Here is an 11,036-nt window from a genome sequence, read left to right as displayed (position 1 = left end):
GTTCCATTACAACATGGCTAAAGAGAGAATCCATTAGTTTCAAGTTTTAATGTCACATGCAATTAAATGCCTTTCTTGCAAGCTCCAAACCCAACAATGCAGTAATCAATATCAAAGTAGCACTAAAAAATAACATAAGGTAGAAAAAAACGTTTATATTTCTGTTCAGTATATGTATAGGGTAGGTGACTAAACATCAGGATACCAATGCCCCCTGTATATAGCCTCGTTATTGTTATTCTTATTGTGTTACTTTTTATTTTAGCCTACTTTGTAAATCTTTTTTTCTTCTTGAACTGCACTGTTGGTTAAAGGCTTGTAAGTAAGCATGTCACAGTAAAGTCTACACTTGTATTTGGCGCATGTGGCAAATAAAGTTTGATTTGATTTGATATTTGATAAACAGCGTAGCAGCAGCTTAAATAATGATTCTATGTGAGTATGTGTGCGTGTCTGTAGTCAGTATAAATGTGTGTGCATGTTATGTGTGTGTTGGAGTGTCAGTGTGCYTGAGTGTGTAGAGTCCTGTGAGTGTGCATAGAGACAGAGCAACAAAAAAATATATGTAGTCTGTGTAGCCATTCTGTTAGCTATTTAGCATTCTTATGGCTTGGAGATACAAGCTGTTCAGGAGTCTGTTGTTGTCTTGATGCACCAATACTGCTTGCCATGTGGAAGCAGAGAGAATAGTCCATGGCTTGGGTGGCTGGAGTCTTTAACACTTTTCTTGGCTTTCCTATCACACCACCTGATATACAGTGGGGAGAACAAGTATTTGATACACTGCCGATTTTGCAGGTTTTCCTACTTACAAAGCATGTAGAGGTCTGTAATTTTTATCATAGGTACACTTCAACTGTGAGAGATGGATATAAAACAAATACCAGAATTAATTGTACTTGAATTTTTAGTATTAATTTGCATTTTATTGCATGACATAAGTATTTGATACATCAGAAAAGCAGAACTTAATATTTGGTACAGAAACATTTGTTTGCAATTACAGAGATCATACGTTCCCTGTAGTTTGACCAGGTTGCACACACTGCAGCAGGGATTTTGGCCACTCCTCCATACAGACCTTCTCCAGATCCTTCAGGTTTCGGGCTGTCGCTGGGCAATACGGAATTTCAGCTCCCTCCAAAGATTTTCTATTGGGTTCAGGTCTGGAGACGGGTAGGCCACTCCAGGACCTTGAGATGCTCTTACGGAGCCACTCCTTAGTTGCCCTGGCTGTGTGTTCGGGTCGTTGTCAAGCTGGAAGACCAGCCACGACCCATCTTCAATGCTCTTACTGAGGGAAGGAGTTGTTGGCCAAGATCTCGCGATACATGGCCATCCATCCTCCCCTCAATACGGTGCAGTCGTCCTGTCCCCTTTGCAGAAAAGCTTCCCCAAAGAATGATGTTTCCACCTCCATGCTTCACGGTTGGGATGGTGTTCTTGGGGTTGTACTCATCCTTCTTCTTCCTCAAAACAGGTGAGTGGAGTTTAGACCAAAAGCTCTATTTTTGTCTCATCAGACCACATGACCTTCTCCATTCCTCATCTGGATCATCCAGATGGTCAATTGCAAACTTCAGACGGGGCTGGACATGCGCTGGCTTGAAGGCAGGGGGACTTGCTTGCGCTGCAGGATTTTAATCCATGACGGCGTAGTGCACAGGTGTCAAACTCATTCCACGGGGGGCCGAGTGTCTGCGGGTTTTCGCTCCTCTTGTACTTGATTGATGAATTAACATCACTAATTAGTTAGGAACTCCCCACCTGGTTGTCTAGGGCTTTATTGAAAGGAAAAACCAAAAAACCTGCAGACACTAGGCCCTGTGGAATGAGTTTGACACCCTGGCGTAGTGGTTACTAATGGTTTTCTTTGAGACTGGGTCCAGCTCTTTCAGGTCATTGACCAGGTTCTGCGTGTAGTTCGGGCTGATTCCTCACCTTCTCATGACCATTGACCCCACAGAGTGAAGATCTTGCATGGAGCCCAGACGAGAGTGATTGACCGTCATCTTGAACTCTTTCCATTTTCTAATAAATGGCGCAAAGTTGTTGCCTTCTCACCAAGCTGCTTGCCTATTGTCTGTAGCCGATCCGAACCTTGTGGCAGGTCTACAATTTTATCCCTGATGTCCTTACACAGCTCTCTGGTCTTGGCCATTGTGGAGAGGTTGGAGTCTGTTTGATTGGTAGGTGAAAGTGGTGTCCTTATGCAGGTAGAGTTCAAACAGGTGCAGCACCTAAGTACTCTCAGACATTGAGAAAAAGTTCTCTGTCTGATGAGACAGATTGAATCTTTGGCCTGAAATGGTCAAGCATCACATCTGGAGGAAACTGGCAACCCATCCTACGGTGAAGCATAGGTGGTCGGAACATCATTTAGATTGTGAGGTGTTTTCAGTGCAGGGACTTGGAGACTAGACGGATCGAGGCAAAGATGACAGACAAAGTAGAGAAGATCTTGATGAACCACTCAGAGAGCTCAGACCTAACGTGTGGCAAAAGGTTCACCTTCATACGGGAACAACGACCTAAGCACACAGACAGACAAAAGAGTGGCTTCGGAGACAAGTCTTCAATGTCCGTTGGAGTGGCCCAGCAGAAGCAGGACTGAACGTGTTGAGACATCTGGAAGACCTAAATAGCTGTCATAACACATCCCATCCAACTGACGACTTGAGGAGGACTGAAGAGAAGATGGGAGAAATCCCCAATCAGGTGTGCCAAGCTTGTAGGCCGATCATAACTAAAAGACTACGAGGCTTAAGCTGCAAAGGTCTTAACAAAGTGCTGAGTAAAGAGTCTGAATACTTTCAAAACATTTCTAAAACCTGTTTTTGTTTTGTCATTATGGGGTATTGTGTGTAGATTGATGAGGGGGGGAAAACCATTTAATCAATTTTTGAATAAGGCTGTAACGTAACAAAATGTAGAAAAAGGCAAGGGGTTCAAATACTTTGTGTGTGTGTGTGTTTGTGTGTGTGTGTGTGCGCAATATAAATMATATAAAACGCATATCCATAATCATGGTAGCAATTGAAAGGGAACAGCTTGGAGATGATGGGAAAATGATTAGATGAAAGGTGAGGACGCAACAGTTCACCTGACACAAGACTGAATCCAAACATTACACTGTTTACTTTCTGTGCATTTTACATTTACTGTACTTTTTGAAGCATTTCTTGATAACAAAATCTAAAACTACTCTGGATACATTCTGTAACATGATGAGACTACTCCTGGAGAATATGGGGTAGGTGTAACATAAGACCCCCAAAAATTGCAAGGGTCTGAGTGAGTAGGTTCGAGAGGACTTAGTGGCCACACACCTCTCCAAAGTGTGCACAGTTCCTAAGCATTTTCAATGCACTTTTATGAGTCGAAGAAGAATCTTCAACTATAAGGATTTTTTTTAGCTCTCCTAGCTGTGCTGTTGAAGAACTAGAGCAAGCAAACTTGTAGTTGTTTTGTTTGGAACACAACCCTGCATTCCTGCCATCACACAATTACTGTTGTTGTTTACGCAATCCAAAAACGGTCCATTAACTAATCACAATCTGGGTCAGGTGGGCATCATTTGAAAGCTTGTTCTATTGCCAACACGACTAGCTAAGTTATAAAATAACATCTTACAGTGMTAGGCTTTCACAAGYCAATTCAGYGAAACAGATTGTAATCTTGGTGGGCACAGAAAATAGTCATGAGTACATTCAGGTGTGTGTACTGCGGCGAATATTCTTCCCAATAAACAAATCGTCTCATTCTGTTAAAAAAAAAACAGGGTATGATGCCATGTCATCCGGTAACTGTACATCAYACATAGTGATCATAAACACTGACACTGACATGAGTTTTATGATTTGGAAATGTGAAGTTCACATTTGGACTCATGGATGTTTGTGTTGCTCGTATGACATCAAAGCTGTATTTATTATATTCCTCAACATCTCATCTTTCAGAATACATTGATTAATCTTAATTTACAGCATTTCCCTCACTCAGACAACAAACTATTTGCAAAAGTTGCCCAATTACTGGGAGTGATTGAGGAAACTTCTGTCACGCGTGGTGCTCAAGTTCAGAACGGCTGTCAGTCAAAACCCATACTGCACTGTGAAGTTCAGAGCCAGAGCTCTGATGTCATGTATAGCATGTTACTGTACAGTAACTGCATTCCAATTTAGGCACTTATTAGTGCCCAAATCTGTCATTTTCAATCCATACACAGGTACGAGTATAAAGGGCTACGAAGATTAGGACGTTTATTGAAGAAACAATCCACTGCTATTTGCTTTCCTTCATTGAAATCTGAAGGGTTATCAGAAAGTAATTGTAAATTTAACAAAGCCTGTCTTTCAATATAGCATGTGCTAATCCCCTAAATGCCAAATCTCTATGCTTAATTAGCTGTTGAGATGCCAATGATGAAGAGAGAACCCCATGTCACCTCTTTTTGTGGTCTGTATTTTACGGGATCAAATGACCATAAGACCTAATTAGCTATATGGGGCTCATCTTTTACGACAAGAGCTCAAGGGGATTACCAAACAGTTGCACTTTGTGTCTGTCAGTCAGAAGACGYTGATGGAAGTTGTTCATCCTGTAGTGTCTTCTCATTCTGCCCCTAGGCTGTTTCCAGCTGTGCTGCCCAACTGTGAGGAGCTTAATGACCTCTGAGGTCCTCTTTTTGTTCTCTCGCTCTCTCTCATTAGACACCCAACAGCAGGACAATGGAACCCTTGTGGACACTTCATCTAATGAGTTAAATATATTACTGACTGTGACATCATGTTTATGTGAGAGTATTGTCTCAAAAGTATGGGGTGGGTTGGTTCAGTTTTCAGTTAAAATGGTGTAATCTTCAAGACTGCAATTCTATAGCTGGCCACCAGATGTCAGAGGTCAAGCTTTTGAGTGACAATGGATGGAGAAGGACTTTGACAAGGCACAGAGGTAACATATGTTCATTAATACAGAAACAAATGCATCCATTTTCCTCCTTAGACTGTCATCATGACTTTTAAAAACAATTCACCCATTGCAAGTAACAATTTACATGATTAAGAAAATATTAAGAAAACCCCCCTGTATATAGTCTCGCTATTGTTATTTTACTGTTGCTCTTGAATTACTTGTTACTTTTATTTCTTATTCTTATCTGTAATCTTATCCGTATATCCAACTGCATTGTTGGTTAGGGGCTCGTAAGTAAGCATTTCACTAAAGTCTACACCTGTTGTATTCGGCGCATGTGGCTAATACAATTTGATTTAATAACAGTTTATCTTTACATACATATATTCAATGTGTGTGCACAGGTCAGATGTAACTTGGTGGTGGGTTKAAAGTAAACTTACAGGTAATCAATTCACTTGTATAATACTTAGGTTCCAGGGTCATTCAAAATGCACAAAAACACTGCTCCCACCAATGTAATGTGCAGTTTAGAGGGTTCGGAAAGTGAAAGTTAGACGTCCTCCAGTGATTTTGTTTTACTTTTCCTGTTCAAATATCCCAAGTATAAATACATACACTAAAAGGGCTAAAAAATAAGTTTTGAGTAAAATTGTGTTTTTGAGACAACCGCAAACTTTAAGTTAACTTCAAGGATTTTGGAGTGYKAGGTTTGGGGCGGCAGGTAGCCTAGTAGTTAGTAACCGAAAGGTTGCTAGATCGAATCCCCGAGCTGACAAGGTAAAAATCTGTCGTTCTGCCCCTTAACAAGGCAGTTAACCCACTGTTCCTAGGCTGTTATTGTAAGTAAGAATGTTCTTAACTGACTTGCCAGGTTAAATAAAGGTTAAATAAATGGTCAGATGTGATTTCATCAGCCTCCTCCTTGTTTGAGGAACAATAGAGGAGCAATAGAGAACAAAAGAGGAAAGCACCACCTGCCCCTCCCCCTGCTTGTTCCATGTCATGTCATACCTGGACCACCTATTGAGATGTGCCTTTTTGTTAAGTAAATCATGTGTTAAATGAGGTGAAAAGGAAACTAGTGGACATTAAGGCCAGACAGAGACAGCACACAGGCGCTATGTTAAACATGTCTTTATCTAGAAGCCACCACCATCTCAATTAGTTTACGTGACAGACAGGAATTTATAGACACAGGTCTATAAATGATTATCAACTCCAATTCTCACTCTTACACTTGTATAAACATACAAGTATTTCACAATTGCTGTCTTTTGAATAGACTTGTCTCTACTTGCTAACAGCTGCTGAAACCTCATACTTTTGTTTCAGACATGATGTGAGGGAAATTGTCATTGATACTGGTTTCTTCTCAAGCTTGTGCAGGGACTGTTAAGACAGGCAGCCCAATTAATCAACAACAAAAAAGCTTTTTACACAACTATTCTCATTCACTGTTCACAGAGCTCTTGAATAAACAAAGCTAGCTACTTAGTTAACGCTTCCCAGAATCCCAATGCTGAATTGTATCTTAAAGGCCCCGTGCAGTCAAAATTCAGTTTTCTGTGTTTTGCATCATATTGTACAACAGCTGATGAAACTAACAAGATTTGGTCAGTATTATTTCCTGGTTGAAAATACATTCTACATTGGACCTTCTAAACAGCAGGTTTTGCATGGGTGGAGTTTCAGCTTGCCTGGTGACATCACCAGGTGGTAAATTAGTTAATAGATTAATAACAAAGAGTTCCAAACCTCTCTAACAATAACAACTATTTTTCCCTTTTCTCCTCCCCACTCAGACCACAATTATTGCTTGTTAAAACGTTTAACGCTTAAAACGCTTAAAAGCAACAAAAAAAACTATTTTGATAATTTTTATGGAAAACCATTACAGTAAGGTACATTATTGTTACCCATAAATGATTTGATATAAAAACGGCTGCATTGGGCCTTTAAGACCCGTTACCAGAGCCAACACAGGTTTGGTGTTGTTGACTCACCCTTCACAGGTTCCAAGACTAGCACACAAGTTGTAGCTGGCTCAGCTGTACAACCCAAGCTCAGCAGGGAAGGACATAGGAGCATTTTACAACTCACGCTTATACATTTTTGGCTCGGACATTGCACTAAAAGAGGAGAGTGGTTTTACTCAGAAAAGGACTTGCTACAACACAGTTCCCCAAAAAACAATAATCCAGATTACTTTAATCCATAAAATGATCAAATGTAGAAAATATGAGAAACATTTTTTTTAAATCTAAAGATCGTTCTTCCCTTTTTGGTGCTTTTTCTGTTCACAGCAAAATGGTCTTTGTTTTTCAGCAGCACATTTGCCATGGAGTGTCTTTCTACCTGGCCTGTCTCCTCTTACAGTTCACTTTGGCATTAGAACCTGCCATCTCAGACACATATAGTCATGGTATTGGTCATCTACAGGACGGTTTCCCTTTTCACTGAAGAATGGCAATCCAAGTCTTCCSAGTTCACCAATCTTATTTAGGCTCCAGTTTAAAATCACAACTGACAAGAGGTGTTTAGACATTCAAGTTTGTCAGTATGGAGTAACCCGCAATGTAGAATTTCACTATCTTTGGTCACTATCTTCCTGCATACTGTCACTGCAGGATGTTCCTACAGTACAGTCAACCCATTGGCTCCTGGATCTGATTCAACCTATTGAGAATGTGTGCATTTCCACTGTCTGTTATCCTCTGACTAGTTTGGCACATCAAGGTGGATAAAAAGCATCAATACTCCAGTTGTCCTTGTCATCGTGTGTCAGTAGCGAGTCTGAGGATTCAGACTGGTAGGGTGGCACTGTTGGCATCCTGAGTGGACGGGCACTGAGTGGTTACCTCTGACTGAGTGGTAATGTCTGTGCCAGGGTGCGGAGGGTAAATGTTCTGGGGATGAGGGGTGTCTATTACAGACCCCAGAATGTCAAAGGGCACTTCAATGGAGTGGCAGATGCTCTCCTCATACGTTGGAGGGGGCTGTGGGAGAGAAAGAGTAAGCTTTGGTTAACACTGCTTTAGAACCTAGGGTAAGTGGGTACGAGTAAAATGGGTGAGTGAATGGCTTGATTTGAGTGTGTCGCGACTCATCATATCAAGCTATACTTTGTGACAAAGTGAGCCACTTAGAATGAGTCACCCTCCTAAAATAAAGGTGAAATAAAAAAATATTTAAAAAATGTTAACACTCATAATTGAGAGGCTATAAAACGTACTGAAAATGTTAAACGCTATACATTCCACATACACAATAAAATAACCCATGAGCTTCAAAAATGATATCCCATCTAAGATTAGAGACTCCATTTCCCAGGTGTAGGTGTTTCCTAGCGTGTATTGGCTGATACATGATCTCTAACATCAAACCTAATGGCATCATGTTAGCGTTTACATGACAGATTAGGTTGGCAGCACCCGGGCTGCCTTTAGCATCACTCTTCCAGTACAGAGCCTATCTCCGTCATCAGCCAGCTCCTCACTCCCTGACTAACTCCTTATCTTTTAATTGCTTGGGACCCCCGCGGGCGGCAAGGACAGCTCTGCACGCCTATAAAAACACCACACACGTACAACGCAACAAAGTTTCACTCCAGCCCCTACGGCCACAGCACAGACGGGGCAATTATGGGCCATCAGACCCCCTCTAAAGTCTGACAGGGGCCACTTTGAGCTACCGGTGACAGAATGGGAGACTGATGGGAGGGCACTTATTCGCTGGGACATTTATTAAAGAAAAAGAGGAGCAAAAAAAGACAAGTAAAGGAGAAAGAAAGCACAAAGCTGCATTCTCTGCCACTGTTTACACTGAGGATGCAAGCTTTAATTATGTTTGATTTGCCCTTTTCTCATTACCTTGTTTGCTCGAGCGTTACGCAAGTCAAAGCCCCGGCGAAAGATCAACACGGTAAAACCTGGGAATGCGCAGTCTGTGCATCACTACAGCAGAAGATGAGATGATAGGGCTCCTATTTACGGCGTTCTGAATAGTGTTTCATCTTAGAACAAGCTCCAGTTATCCTGTGACAGCACATTCATAATGAACAAAACCTCTCATTTATTCTCTTTTATAGGTCACTGCACTTTGGAGTAAACAACAGATTATATATGTGAGGCTCTTTAATAATGGATTAAGATTAACTTTGGTAACGTTCAATAACCCACACTTTCAGGCAGCTGAGGCAGCGTTCAATACTTATGAGGATACATGCCACTTATCTCAATGCTACCCGTCCACCCCCCGGTATCTTACCTCAGTCAGCATTGAGCCGTTGAGGCCGAAACGGTCAGCGATCATCATGTGTATCTGTCTCTGGCGGTCCTTCTTCCTGACACTCTCGTAGGAGGGCAGCCTGGGGAGGGGCGCCTCCAGGGAGGGCAGGCGGTAGCTGGAGGGCAGGCCGATAAGGAACAGCTGCCCTGACTGATGGAGAGAAGACGCAGACAGCCGGGGAACACAATGGAACAGTTAGAGAGATGTCACAAACACTTTGATGGAAGATACTGCTGGTGTCAGTTTGGTCATGGAGAATCCTTGTCAGTGCATCACTGCTGACTTTACGCATCAGAGCAATAGACCTATCCACACACAGCAGAAGCGGGGCCTCCTGTTCCTGGAGATTTTTTACAAGAAAAACATTGTACCAAAAACCAAATTCAAAAAATATTATTTAACACTATAAAACATGACAAATGTATATATAATATGATATACTGTATACTATGATTTTGTTAAATCTTGGAATTGGTCTGAGCTGGTATTGCTTATTTTATAAAGCAATGTACCGCTAGCTGTGTGTCGCTATACCCCCTTGAGGGGGCCCCCTGGCCTGAGACTGGCGCTGCGCTGCTGGTGATTATGGCTATATGAAATTGCATTGGCAATAGCCTTGTTTGTTAATTTAGTAGAAAATACACTTTTATATTCCTGTGCCCTTATCACAGTCAAGACACCCTATTTTATAGGTAGAATATTACGGAATACATAACAAAATAAATAGAAAATAATATTTTTGAAAAGCAAAGAATTGCAAGTGTGAAGTGAGATGCACCTCTCATGACTGGAATAGTTACTTTTTAAAAAGAGTGACAATTTGAGAAGGGTCTCATGCGCTCAATTTTAAGTTGAAAGACAATTTATTTAGGGATAAAGACCGTATAATTTATTATTTTCGACAATATATATAGATGTTAGTTCGGATTTGGTTCTGCCTGATCTTTGGACATTTCAAAATGTATTTACAATTTTACATTGCATGATTACGCATGAATGACCTTTTACCACATGACACGACACATCTGTTTGGTGAGTAGGTTTACTATAATGTTCTTCCCTGTAACTGGTTTTTAAATGGCATATGAAAGCAAAAGTAGTTTATTCTATATTACCTAATTAGGTTGAACTATAGCACAGTAGTTAGTAGACACATGGGATTCAGTTCCTTGTGCTTGACTGCAGAAAGCAATAGCCTATCAAATTGATGTGGATGTGTTTGCTGCTTATGTTGTAGACTGCGGTCTACCTGATCATGCATGATTGATGTTATTTAGTTTACTGTCTGACTTATCTAAAGAGCAAGGTGTAGCCTAGGCCTAATTCTTTCTCCATGGTTCTGACTTGTCTGCTCGTTGCACATTGCCTTGTATCAATCTGTGCGCTTAATAATCCTGGTGCAGGTATAAGCTACTTAATGATGATTGACGACCATTCAAGTATTAATGCATTTATGATACCAGCGACTTTGGAAATGATAAGCCCCCCCCCCTAGCTCCGCACCTGACACACAGGTATCACTGGGTCTGACAACGTATTGACTGAAAACGTATTGACCCACCCAGTGCCGGGCCTTCTTACCTGTGAGTGTGTGTTGTCGTGAGTCTGTTCCAGACAGGGGTTTCCCACCAGTGTCTGTCTGCTGCTGTAGTACTGAGGGGCATCCTGCAGGAGGACAGAGGGAACAGTGATTAATGTGAGTTAGACTATAGTATGATGAACCCTCCATTAGCACATTAACTACAGAGATGACTGAACAACTTCTAACAACCCTACATTTATATTTGAGATTCAACGAGAATCTAATTCAAATAGAGATTGAATGTCGACGA

General features: G+C 41.3%; 1 long non-coding RNA gene across 1 annotated transcript; it reads right to left on the bottom strand.

Moving 5' to 3' along the window:
- Window positions 1-6,035: 6,035 nt before the first annotated feature.
- LOC111982107 (uncharacterized) lies at window positions 6,036-11,036 on the bottom strand. The gene is made up of 3 exons (XR_011473751.1): window positions 10,786-11,036; window positions 9,184-9,354; window positions 6,036-7,913 (listed from the first exon to the last, which is right to left on the bottom strand). It is a non-coding gene; the product is annotated as an uncharacterized lncRNA (long non-coding RNA).

Source organism: Salvelinus sp. IW2-2015, linkage group LG20 (assembly GCF_002910315.2).
Source record: "Salvelinus sp. IW2-2015 linkage group LG20, ASM291031v2, whole genome shotgun sequence".
NCBI lineage: Eukaryota > Metazoa > Chordata > Actinopteri > Salmoniformes > Salmonidae > Salvelinus > Salvelinus sp. IW2-2015.
Note: the sequence above shows the minus strand (reverse complement) of the source record. Positions and strands in the feature narration are given on the sequence as shown.